The sequence below is a fragment of the Pinus tabuliformis genome, chromosome 7 (genome assembly GCF_031772625.1).
Source record: "Pinus tabuliformis cultivar Carrire ecotype Pingquan chromosome 7, CPIR1, whole genome shotgun sequence".
Taxonomy (NCBI): Eukaryota; Viridiplantae; Streptophyta; class Pinopsida; order Pinales; family Pinaceae; genus Pinus; species Pinus tabuliformis.
In genome coordinates, this window is record NC_142293.1 from 694,289,905 (window position 1) to 694,304,368 (window position 14,464).

The window sequence follows — 14,464 nt, forward strand, 5'->3', positions numbered from 1 at the left end:
TATACATGTCGAAGCATCCCATACCTTGGACCGAAACCATCACGTCCAAAACCATGGACCGAAAACCATCGCGTCCAAAACCATGTGCGAAAAACATGCACAAAACCATAGGTAGGTCCGCCCAACCTAATATAAGGTCCAAAAAGCAAAATTTTCTGAGGCGCTGTCCCAGACCCCATAGAGGGAGGTTACCTGCACCCCTCAAACCCCATGTGACCCCCCCACTACGCAATCAGCGCAATAAAGGGGGGGCTCCGCCCCCTCTAACCCCCCCGTTAACTACGTGGGCTAGTCGTGGAAAGAATATAACACAACCCAACATTCTCCCACTTGTTGTTTTCTTTCCATACGGGGCCACAAGAGAGCTTAGTCATTTATCCAGCCCTGCAACACCCATTGTTTCTCTACACCAAGATAACTTCTCAGAGCTCATAGATTTTGTCAATGCATCTGTAGTATTCTTCAAAGTGTCCACCTTTACCAGCAACACCTTTTTGTCTTCTATCATACCCCTCACAAAGTGATACTTAACATCAATGTTCTTTGTCTTTGAATGATATGCAGGATTCTTTGCCAAGAAAATTACACTTTTGATGTCACAGTCTATCCTTATAGCTCCCTGTACTAACCCCATACTTGAACACAAACTCTGCAACCAAACTACTTCCTTGCTTGCATGAGTGGCTGCCATGTATTCTACCTCTGTAGTTGATAGTGCCATTACAGATTGTTTCTTACTCATCCAACTGACTGCACCTCCAAATAGGTTAAACACATACCCACTTGTAGATCTTCTCTGATCTAGATCTCCAGCCCAGTCTGCATCAACAAAGCCACGAATATCCAACACTATGTCTAATCCTAGTCTTCCTTGGTAGCGCAAACCATAATCACTAGTGTCACGCAAATACCTGAAAACCCGCTTCATTGCTATGCAGTGCTCCTTCCCTAGTTTTGACATAAACCTACTCAATACTCTGACTGCATGTGCAATGTCTGGTCTATTATAGACCATTGCATACATCAAGCTACCGACTGCACTTGCACAGGACATGTCCTCTTCCTCTTCTTGTGTCTTGGGACACTGTTCAACAGATAACCTCACACCTACAGGAATAAGAACCTTCACTGGTTTACTATCCTGCATATTAAACCTCTGCAGTATTGTCTCGAAATACTTCCTCTAGTTTAACCAGAGCTTCCTCTTTTCCCTGTCTCTTTTAATTTTCATGCCCAAAATATACTTTGCAACACCAATATCTTTCATGTCGAATTTGGAGGACAATAGGGTCTTCAAATCTTAGGTAATTTCTTCGTCATTTTCAACCAGCAACATATCATCCACATACAAGACCAGATAAATAACACAGTCACCAATTAATTTAAAATACACATAGTGATATGCTTTGCTTCTGGTGAAGCCAAGTCCCCATATAAATGTATCAAATTTCTGATACCACATCTTTGGTGACTGTTTTAACCCATGCATAGACTTCTTTAACTTGCATACCATTTCTTTCTTACCCTTCACCGCAAAACCTTCAGGTTGCTTCATGTAGATCTCCTCTTCCAAATCCCCGTGAAGAAATGTTGTCTTCACATCCATCTGTTCTACCTCAAAATCAAAAGCAACAGGAACAGATAAAAGTAATCTAATAGAAGTTACCTTGGCAACAAGAGAAAAAATATCACCAAAATCAATTCCTAGCACCTGGGAATAACCTTTTGCTACCAACCAAGCTTTGTATTTATCCACCTTTCCTTCTGCATTTGTCTTCTTCTTGAACACCCATTTGTTGCCAATGGGTTTCCTTCCAGCCAGCAACTCCACCAAATCCCAAGCCTCATTTTTGTGCAAATATGCCATTTCATCAACCATGGCCTCTTTCCAGAGTTTTCCGTCCTCTGAATATACTGCTTCCTTCACAATTCTGGGATCATCATCAGTAATAGATAAAGAAAAATTTGAACAGAAAGCGGATGAACTATATCTTTATGGCTGCCTTCTTTCTCGAACTGATCTTCTCACAGTTCGAGTTTGTGGCTCTTCATCTTCTAATTCCTCCTCTATTGTAGAGTCTGATTCTTCCTCCTTAAGCTCAAACTCTATCTTCTTAGGTTCCTTTGGTTGGACTTCATGTTTAATAACATATTTCACATCCCCAACTTCATCTGAGGTGGTTTTCGCCTCTGCAGAAGGAGCATCATCATATCTCTTTCCTTTATCGGGAGCTTTAGATTTACAGTCCCTTTTGTAGTGCCCTTCCTTTCTGCATTTCTAGCACACCATCTTTATAGGTTTTCCTGGAGATTTAGATCTCCCTCTAGATTTAGATCTCTCACTCAATGACTTATTTTTGTTTCTGTTCTAGGACCTTCCTCGTACATACAAGGCATCATCATTCTGGATCTCCATATTTTTCTGTCTCATCTTCTCCATCAGCAAGGATGAGACTATTTCATCAAACTGCAAGGCAGTTGCATTGCTACCTATTGCAATAACCAGACTATCCCACGAATCTGGTAGAGAACACAACAAACTAATGCACTTATCTTCATCTGAAATTTTAATATCAACAAATAATAACTGACTTACCACAATATTAAATGCGTTCAAATGCTTTTTCACCAAGTCTCCATCTTTCATTCTCAGGTTATACAGCTTTTTCCGCAGGAACAATTTATTCACCAGAGACTTAGATTGGTACAAATTCCCTAACTTGTCCTACAAAGCCTTCGTCGTAGCTTCCCCTGATATATTCAGCAACACTGAATCTGAGACATACAATCGTATTGTGCTCTTTGCCTTGCGATCCAACTTCTTTCATTCTTCGTCGGACACTCCCATTGGTTTAGTACCTGGATCTACCACAATCCACTAATCTTTATCCACCAACAGATCCTCCATCCTGAGTTTCCATAACTTAAAACTCTGACCATTAAATTTCTCGATCTCTATATTTCCACTGCTCGCCATCTTCTTTCACCACCAAAATCGATCTCGTAGATCTCCCACTGAACAAGGTCTACCATACGCCCGAGCAAAACCCCTCAGCAACAAAGGCATCCCCTTGAAGCCAAAACAACTCTGATACCAAATGTAGGTTATAACCCCGTACAAAAATTACTTGCATACAAATTCTAAAACACATAAAATAAACAATGCGAGAGCATAACACATAAAACGCATATACACAGAGATTTTCCCCTGGATCCCAAAACCTGGACTACCAGCTTGATTTTTCATTATGTCCCTTTCAATGTTACAATACATATTTATACATGCCAAATCATCCAATACCATGGACCAAAAACCATCGCGTCCAAAACCATGTGTGGAAAACATGCACAAAACCATAAGTAGGTCTGCCTAACCTTAGGGTCCATAAAACAAAATTTTCCGAGGCGCTGCCCTGAACCCCATAGAGGGGGGATACCTGCACCCCTCAAACCCCCTGTGACCCCCCCGCTACATAATCGGCACAGCGAAGGGGGGGCTCCGCCCCCCCTCTAACCCCCCGGTTAACTACGTGGGCTAGTCGTGGAAAGAATATAACACAACCCAACACGTAACACCAATTCCCACTACAACAAATCCATCTACTTTACAATCTTCTTTGCACAATTCCCATTCTATTAAGTAATTTCACATTTTAAGTCTATGTTTTGAATATGATGTCATATGAATATGAGATATCGTTACGGTCATTGACATTTTACTTTGACTATAATTCTTAATGAATCTTATTCTGTATCAATGTTACAATGGGGTTTTCTATAGCTTTGCAAAAAAATGCTTTTAGATTTTCTATTACATACAGTGTTGTGTTGTTGCTTTAAACGAAATTGAACATTTGGAAATGGTTTGGCATCTTCGACATATATCTTTTAATAATATAATACTGAGACATTGTGTTTACACCTCCACGAATTTCATTCCGCATAGTAATTAACTATGTTTTCGACACACCTTTTTTTTATTAATTATGTTTGCGACACTCCCTTTTTTCCAATGGTGAAATAATTTTCAATAATATGGTTCTTATACTATTGAATTTTGTTTGCTATTTTTGGGTTATTTATTTTCTTGTATGGAGTTCTCATTTTGCAGAGGTTACAACTAAAAGTTTCGTTGTGCAGACCAAGTTTCTTGTGCACAGTGAAAGCTCTACACAAAGCCATATCGTATCAAAAAAAATTAAGAACGATAACAATATTGTTGGAAATGGATGCATCTTAGGCATATATCTCTTAATAATAGAATTTTGGCACATTGTTTTTCAAATATGCATAGATTTCATTCAATAGAATAATTAATTAATTATGTTTCTAATGTATCATTTTATGTCTATAGTGAAATAACTCTTTGTGTTATATAGTTCCTTGTAGACAAATTGACCTACATGAACTATTTTGCATTCATAAGTATTTTGGTGCATTGATTTTATGATAAAAAAATATATATATATTTGTATTTAAATACGTGCTTTGAAACTATTTTGCATCTGAAATGTGTTTTACGAAATCAATAGAAATTAGAAAACAAAAAAGAAGACGTTGGCGAGAAATAACACTCATAGTTAATAAAACAAATCTCGAAATTCAGAAATCAATTATTCCATGCACAAAACAAATTAAATGTGAATATTTTATAATATTGACAGTTAGGTTACGAGTTGTCAACAATCACATCCAATACTATATCAATGTCAATGTAGAGGTAATAACATTTACGTTCCTGATTATGTGTTGATCCATCCATTTCACCAAAAGGATACCGAACTGTTAATGTCATTATATTGTTTACGAAATTAGTGAAACCGCACTCCGCACAATGAAAGTGTTTTGTTTTTTGTGTTTCTTCTTCTTCTCCTTTCTTTCACTTCTACATAATGCAATTTTGCAATTCCGCCTCTTTTTCATATGTAGTATATGCCTTTCTCACTGATTACAATTACCAACAAAACTTCAACTAAAGCATTAATATTATTTATTGTTTTTTTGCAATTGGTAAAATTTATTATTAAATAATGTCATTTAATTAATAAAGCTCACAGTGAAACAAGTTTCTATATATAACATGAGTTATATAAATACTTAATTTCACAGATGCATTTGTTCCTTACAAAGCCTATGCACGCACACAACCACTTCGACACAACTAATTTTGTATCCAGTAATGTTTAACAAATACTCATTTACAATTGACTACTATAACTTTTATGACTTGTAACATAAGCTTTAATATGGATTTCGCACAACAAAAAGCTTCCCACAATAAAACAGGTTTCTATGTTCAGTAGGTCTTATTTAAAAACTTATTTGTTTTAAGAAAACAAACTATATATGTCTATAAGAAAATTACTCAAAACAAAAATATGAAACCTTTTCATAATGCTTCAGAAAAACAAATCTCATAGTTCAATCTATAATCATTATTGCTTATAGAGTAAACAGAAATGCATTTTAATTATTATTCATTCTAGACTTATTTATGATTTATCTTGTTTCTATTCGTTCATCTGAAACAACGTAATCGAAAGTGCATGCAATAATACGCTTGTCTGACAACTACGTGGATGTGCAAAAGGCTTTGTGCAAGGGTTGTTAAAAAATTAAACATTCAAGTCTCTTTTTTAATTATTGCTAGATGTGTTGTGTGGAAGTGGGTCTAAAGTGTATACAAGAAAAGCTCGAGATATTTTTGCATAGCTTAAATAAGTAAAAGTTATTTTTAAAAGTGTCAAGTCCGAAGAGATTATTGTGCTGAAAGAGATCCAATGTGAAGAGGTCCGCACATTGAGTTGAACTTCCGCATATTGAACTTTCTTTCGTATAGTATTTTTTCTTAGTTATTATCTTCTTACACGAAACTCAAAATGAAATTTTGCACAAGAGACCATTACTTTCTTTAAATACCATATCCATATGAAGCTAGCAATCAAGATGTGCAGAGGTAGTTGTGCGGACAAAATTGTGTGAAAGTGCTTCTGAAGCGCATACAATGAAAACTTGAGAGATAAGTAGAATTTATTTATAGAAACGTCAGTTCCGAAGGTATTATTGTGCAATTGAGATTCAATATAAAGAGGTCTGCACAACAAGCTAAAATTCTATACATTGAACTTCTTTATGCCCAGTAATCATCCTTGCTTTCTATCTACTTACACGAAACTCAATTTCTTTATTTTTGTCGGCTAAATTGCATCATACATGCAAGTGACAAGACTGAAAAATATTGTACTTTAAGAGGCGTCAAACTGGAAATAGGATTATATGTACTATGACAAATTTCCAACAACCAATATTGTGCAGAAAAAATAGATTTTATTGAAATCTTAAGCAATTTACAATAGACTATCAAAACGTAGTTGTACATATACACTAACAAGTTTCTTTGTTTATGTTGTTAAACAATTCGGCAATGACACAATGTTCATTCGTTGCGTTGCCGAGCATCCTAATAACTCTTTCATTTTACTAGACATTTGTGATCTGATTTCGCATTGTCAATCAATATACTATACTCATGCAAACAATGTTAGAAATCTACTCAAGAGAGCAACAAGACGCTTTTTCTATTAATGCAAATGCTACTATGACATTGTACATAAATGTAATCCAATGGACTATTATTTTGTTCCGACTATATGTTTTGTACTATGCTATGTTTTTTTTCAAGGGGAAGGGAGGTGGGAGAGTCGCATTGTCATTTTTTTACATTGTTTTCTTGATTTATCAAATTTCCAAGTTCTATAACTACTTAATCAATATAAGTTCATTACGTTGCAATTTTCGATGACGTTACTTTACAATAACGACTTTCTTTGTTTACAAAACAAATATCTAAATAAGTAGTCATAGAAAGTTGAAACGAGTTTCTAAATCAATATAACTTATAAAAGATATTACATTTATACATTTAAGCAAAATGCTAAATAGAATCGCAATTTTCCAAACAAAACTGTAAAGTAAATGAATTTGTTGTAACGGAAATTGGTATTCTGCTTCCTTGAATGATATATGCAAATTGCGAGAAATCTTGCAAAGGTCAAGGTATTTGCATAGTGAGTGTTATGATGCTGATGAATGATGTGGTAAGTGGTACAGTGTCGTTGTGCAGAAGAGTATCTGTGGGAGAACCAGGGTCTTTTGCATAAACAAAGGTACTAAATTAACTGTGTAATGGATATGCAAAAGGCTTTGTATTTTAAATTATTATTTAGGAATGTTTTTTCCAACTACAAAAATAGTTGTATGAAGGTGGTTGTGTGAAGCTAGTTGTTGATGCAATTGCAAGGCACTATTATGTTAATGTTATGTTCAATGATGCGAGAATTCATGTGGTTGTAGGTTATTTGCATAAGCCTCAGGGAGTGGGGGGTAGGGCTGAACAATGTCGAATTAATATTATTATGTTTGTTTGTGCGTAGTACAAAGTATGTGCGAGAGAGTTGAGGTCCTTTGCATAGTGAGTATTGGGGTCATTGTGCGGAACATTCACTATGCAGGAGATTCAAGGTCTTTTGCATTGACGGTCATGCTAAAAAGTGTTAGTGTTGTGCGGTAAAAAAAATGTGCACAAAGTATGTGCGAGAGAGTTGAGGTCCTTTGCATAGTGAGTATTGGGGCCGTTGTGCGGAACATTCACTGTGCAGGAGATTCAAGGTATTTTGCATTGACGGTCATGCTAAAAAGTGTTAGTGTTGTGCGGTAAAAAAAATGTGTGGAAGGCTTTGTCTTTTTTAATTATTATTTAGCAACGTTTTTCAGAAATACAAAAGTAGTTGTACGAAGGTGGTTGTGCGAAGCTAGCTACTCAGAGGTATCATGTGTGGAGTTTCGAATGTCAAATAACGATGTTATTGAGTGCAGAAGTAGTTGTGCAGGCAAAGTTGTGCAGATGTTCTTATGCGTTTGCGGATGTTAATAAATATAAATATACAAATCTCAAAGTTTACTAAGATAATAAATATGCAAATCTCTTTTTTAATTCTTATTTAGGGTCGTATTTCACAAGGTATAATCATTAATTAATATCAGTTTTGAAAGTAGTTGTTCGGAGGTTTATTAAAGCCGTTATTGAGTGCAGAAGTAGTTGTGCGGACGAAGTTGTGCGGAGGTTGTTGTGCATGTGCAGATGTTATACGAAAGTTTTGTACAAAGTTTACTAAGATAATAAATATGCAAATCTCTTTTTTAATTCTTATTTAGGGATGTATTTCACAATATAAAATCATTAATTAATATCAAAGATTGAGGACATTCTTGACTGCGGAAGTAATTGTGCGAAGATGGTTGTGCGTGTGTGGAGCTTATGCGGAGAACAAATGCATGTGCTAAATCTGCGTGGAATGAGGGAAGTGCATAGGGGTATTTTAATTGTAATGCATTTTGTTGTTAGTTTTATTACTAATAGATTTTATGGGATGCTGAAGTGCATACACTGAAAGCTTTGATTTATTTTGTTTTATTATTGGAAAACGAATACATCATTACCGAAGAAACAATCAATAACTTTTGTGCAATAAACTTAGCCTATTGTGTAGAACTTAGTTCATTATGTAGAGATTATAGCATATTTTGTGAAACTTAGCTCATTGTGTGCAACTATTTGTTTTATTTTATTATTGGAAAACAAATACGTCATTACCTTTATTATTGGAAAATAGATACATCATTGTGGAGAACAAATAACAACTTTTGTGCAAGAAATTTAGCCTATTGTGCAGAACTTAGCTCATTGTGTAGAGCTTATAGTCTATTGTGAACTTAGCTCAACTTTTCCTATTGTGCAGAACTTAGCTCATTGTGAGGAGGTATTTATTTTATTTTATTATTGGAAAATGAATAGGTCATTGCTTTTATTATTACAAAACGAACACATCATTAATGAGAAAACAACTAATAATTTTGTGCAAGAAACTTAACCTATTGTGCGGAAGTGAAAAACTTAGCATATTGTGTGGAACTTAGTTCTTTATGCAAAACTTATAGTCTATTGTGTGGAACTTAGCTCATTATGCAAAGCTTATAGCCTTTTGTGCAGAACTTAGCTCATTGTGCAGAATTTAGTTCATTGTGCAGATCTTATAGCATATTGTGCAAAACTTAGTTCATTGTGTGAAGCTATTTGTTTTATTTTATTATTGGAAAATGAATAAACCAATACATTTATTATTGAAAAACAAATTTATCATTACCTTTATTATTGGAAAATGAATACATCATTACCAAGAAAACAATTTATAATTTTTGTGCGAGAAGCTTAATCTATTGTGCAGAAATAAGAAATTTAGCCTATTATGCGAAACTTAGCTCATTGTGCGAAGCTATTTATTTTATTTTATTTTATTATTGGAAAACGAATACGTCATTACCAACAAAACACTATGCAAAAAAATCAATTAAATAGCGATAGAGGCTAGAGCCTATTGTGTGGAACTTAGCTCATTGTGCAGAGCTTATAGCCTATTGTGTGGAACTTAGCTCATTGTGCAGAGCTTATAGCCTATTGTGTGGAACTTAGCTCATTGTGCGAAGCTTATATTCTATTGTGCGGAACTTAGTTCATTGTGTAGAGCTTATAACTTATTGTGCGGAATTTATCTCATTGTGCAGAGATATTCGTTTTATTTTATTATTGGAAAATGAATACGTCATTACCTTTATTATTGGAAAATGAATATATCATTACTAAGAAAACAATTAATAAAAAACTTTTGTGCGAAGATCTTAGCCTATTGTGTAAAAGTGAGAAACTTAACCTATCGTGTGGAACTTAGCTCATTGTGCTGAGTTTATAGCCTAATGTGCAAAACTTAACTCATTGTGCAGAGCTATTTATTTTATTTTATTATTAGAAAACGAATGTCATTACTGACAAAAAAAACTATGTAAAAAAATTATTAAATAATTATAGACACAGGAATTATGTTGCATCGCAACTATTACCCTTCTTAACAATTACAAGAGGCACCGACTTTATTGTACATACCTAATATCTATGTTAAAATCAATTTTATGATTTTGATGTAAGATTTAATGCTACTTCTTATTAATAAAGACTTCATCTTCTTAATATAAGGAGATAGAATAATAATAACCCAAAACATTTGCCGTGAGTAGAAATCATACCAGTATAATCATTGGCTTTTTAAAACTCAAATTAAACCATATCATTTTGAACAAGATTGTATATTTTTAAATCTTTAAATAAATTTAAAGCATTTTTAAATTCCTAAATAATTTCAACACTCTAATTTTTTTTTTCAAAAACATGGATTATACACACAATTGTAATTTGAATAAATTCCTACAAATTTTCAAATAAAATTACCATGTTAAATTCCTACGAATTTTCAAATAAAATTACCAAAAATATAATTAAAATTTGGAAAAAATAAAACGCTTACACGTCATCATTAAATTATTTTAAATAATTTATTTTTCCTAAATTAAAAATTAACTCGGACATTTATAACTGTGACAGTTGTGAACGCAGGGATAAAAATTGAAATGGCACAGAAAAAAAAAGATGCTCCCTCTGTAAAGATGACACGCACAAATCAAAAAATAATCCAAATCTCTTTACACGCAAGATCCTATGCAAAATTATTACACATTACAGTCTGAATCGGAAGATCCTATTACACATTCCACAGCGCAGTGTGTAGCATAAAAGCCGCGCAATATTCTTTATGAATCATCCCCATTTTTAACTACCATTCCAACCCCTACTAATATATATCTAGCAGTCGATTACTGCGACAAGTTTCGCGATTGTAAATCGTCTTCTATTTGAAGTTGCACCAATTTTATTCACCGTGGGATGAATTAACTGATCCAATTAGATCTCTGAAAATATGACAGGGTAAGAAGCATGGCAAAATGACAAGAGTATTGGCAAACAAAATTCTTCTCCCTCCCCTCTGTGGTTACACTGTCAAATCCAATCACCTCTCCCCCTTGTCAACAGGCGTTGCTAAACTCCATGGCGATGGGATTGGCACTTGTTGTGATGGCTATTTGAGGACATTAAATAAGCAAGAACAACTGAAAGAGGCTCTTCACATTCTGGATTCTATCCATCGCCCGCACTCTTCAACCTATACTCGTCTCTTGCAAAATTGCCTCCAATTCAAAGCTTTGCCAGAGGCCAAACTAATACATGCCCATATCATTCTGATAGGACTGAAGCCTGATACCACTCTATATACCAAACTCCTGATCACATACGCAAAGTGTAGGACTCTGGTGGATGCTCGCCGAGTCTTGGACGAAATGCCTGAAGGAGATGAGGCCTCGTGGACAACAGTGATCGCAGCTTATTCCAGGTACGGGAATGGCGAGGATGCATTGACGCTCTTCTACCAAATGCAGCGAGCAGGCATTCAACCCAATCACTTCACCTTCGCCAGTGTTCTCCCAGCATGTACCAACCAAGAAGCTGTGGATGCTGGCCGGGAGATACATGCCACCATAATTAAAAGTGGGTTTGTATCTGATCTTGTTGTCAGCAATGCCCTTCTGGACATGTATGCCAAATGTAGTTTGCTACATTATGCACGCCAAATATTTGACGAAATGCCTTATCGAAACGTAGTTTCATGGACTGCCTTGATTGCAGCGTATACCAGATATGGGCAGGGCGAGGAGGCCTTGGTGTTGTTTGACAGGATGCAACAAGATGGCATCCGATGCGATCAATTTACATTCGCCAGTGTTCTTCCTGCGTGTAGCAGCTTGGTGGCTCTGGAACAAGGCATGAAGGTGCATATGGATGTAATTAGAAGCGGGTTTCAGTCGGATGTCTTTGTAGGGAACGCCCTTATAGATATGTATGTTAAATGTGGGAGTATAGATGATGCATACAAGGTCTTTGATGAAATGCCTGAACAAAATACGGCTTCCTGGACTGCCATGCTTGGTGGATATGCAGACAATGGGCTTGTTGATGAAGCCTTCAAATTCTTTCAGAAAATGCCCACACGGGATTCGGTATCATGGAATGTTATGGTTGCCGGATATGCACAAAATGGGCGTCTCGATGAAGCCTTAAAACTGTTTCATGAAATGCCTGAACAAAATGCAGGTTCATGGGATGCAATAGTTGCAGGATATGCACAGAATGGGCATCTGGGGGATGCCTTAAAACTTTTTGAGAAAATGCCAACGAAGGATGTGGTTTCATGGAGTGCAGTAATTGCAGTCTGCGCACAGAATGGGAATAATGAAGATGCCATGAAACTGTTTGGACAAATGCAACTGACAGGCGTGAAGCCTAACTTGTTTACATTTGCCAGTCTTCTTCCCGCATGTGCCAACTTAGGGGTTCTTAACAAAGGTAAGGAGGTCCATGAAGACATGATCAGAAATGGGATTGAGTACAATACCTTTGTTGGGAGTGCTCTCGTAGACATGTATGCCAAATGCGGGAGCATACGTGATGCATGCAAGTTGTTCAATAAAATGCCTGAGCGAAATGTGGTTTCATGGAATGCAATGATTGCAGGATATGCCATACATGGCTATGGGAAAGAAGCCATTCAAATCTTTAATGAAATGGAGCATTCAGGTGCAAGGCCTGATCGCATCACCTTTGTTGGTGTTCTGTCAGCGTGTTGCCATGCTGGCTTAGTGGATGATGGTTTGCAATACTTTGACAAAATGTGTCACAAGTACTGCATCACACCTACAACAGAACACTATTGCTGCATAGTTGACCTTCTTGGCCGGGCAGGATGCCTTGAGGAGGCGCAAGCCTTTATCAGCAAAATGCCAGTAAAACCTGATTCTTCTGTGTTAGGATCTTTGCTTGCTGCTTGTAGAAACCATACCAACATGGAACTAGGAGAAAATGTTGCACAACGCCTTTTTGAAATGGATCCTGAAAATTCTGCACATTATGTGTTGCTGTCAAACATGTATGCGGCCGTTGGTAGGTGGGATGACAAAGAAAATATGAGAAAATTGATGAAAGAGAGGGATGTGAAGAAGACTCCAGGCCAGAGCTGGATTGAGGTCAATAACAGGGTTCATGCTTTCATCGTAGGTGACAGATGACATCCACAAACAGAGAAAATATAAGATACTGGAGCAATTGTGTGGGTGTATGAAGGAGCAGGTTGTTATTCAGTTGACACAAACATAGTGTTGCATGATGAGGAGGAGCAAAAGGACCATGTTCTCTGCCATACCACAATGAGAGGTTAGGAATTGCATTTGGGCTTATTAATACATCTCCAGCGACTACAATTCAAATGATCAAAAACCTTCTAATGTGTCACAATTACCATTCTGCCACCAAGTTCATCACAAATCTCCAAAATTGTGGCACAAAAAACTGTAGTGAGGGATGCAAATGCTTTCGTCATTTTAGGAATGGAGGGCGTTCCTCTTGGGATTATTAACTAGGTGATCTATTAAAGCATAACAAGCTTGACTGTTTCATGGACCGGGTGGATTATAACATCCTACAATATGCTGAAGTCCCGAAGGATAAAGATTTCACAGAACATCTAGTGGCACTACAATATAGTCTAAAGTGAATGCTTGCTATATGTTAATCCAAATTGAATCCTTGTCGGGAAAACATTTGTAAACTTTGTAATAAACATTCAATTATTTTTGGCAAAGTTGAGAAAATGTTCAAAATTAGTTTAGAAGTTAAAATGAACCATTGTGATGGTTGGTCTTCCAAGGCAGCCCATTAAAATCAAGGCGGTGATGAAGAAGAGCATGGAATGGAAAAGAGAGGAGGAAATGTAGCAAATATGAGAGCTCAAAGAAGTAGTGTAATTAATAAGCGGAGGAGAAGAAGACATTGAGCCTATCCCATGATGAACGATGATTGTTGTTGAACCCTGAACATCTACAAATTTCTTGCTAGTGAGTAAAAATATACTAAATTTGTGTATATCTCACCATTTTGTAATCAATTTCCTGCTTAATAAAAGTTTATTCCCATTTGGATTTCCAAGTGTATAAAAAATATTTGTTGTACGACGATGTTTGTGATTGTGTATACTTGATGTAGTTTTGGTTTTAATCTATTCTTGCATTTTATGTAGACAATGAGAACTATAACAAAGTTACATTGTAATCCTAGGTCTATTCACTAGTTTAAATGATTGCTTGAGTATTGGAATTGGTTGTGTATTGTTGGTTCACCATTTAACTACATTTTGAAGCTATCTTGTAATTGCTTCAAACTGGGCGTTTATTATTTTGTGGTGGGCATTTATGAGTACACACCATTTTAACAAGTTCTATGCCATACACTATAGCATTGTTGTATTCACCCATTATTCATTTACTGATTATTGGAGTATAGCTACAATGTGCCACACATCTTCCATTTGATGTGTGGAGAGAACTTGTAAGTTGAGAATAGATTTGAAGAGCCTCCATTGACTAGAGGTATGTCTACTGAAGAAAACAGACAAGTGATGAACCAAATATG

General features: G+C 36.0%; 1 pseudogene; it reads left to right on the forward strand.

Moving 5' to 3' along the window:
- Nucleotides 1–10,552: 10,552 nt before the first annotated feature.
- Nucleotides 10,553–13,963, forward strand: LOC149249388 (pentatricopeptide repeat-containing protein At2g13600 pseudogene; annotated as a pseudogene).
- Nucleotides 13,964–14,464: the final 501 nt, after the last annotated feature.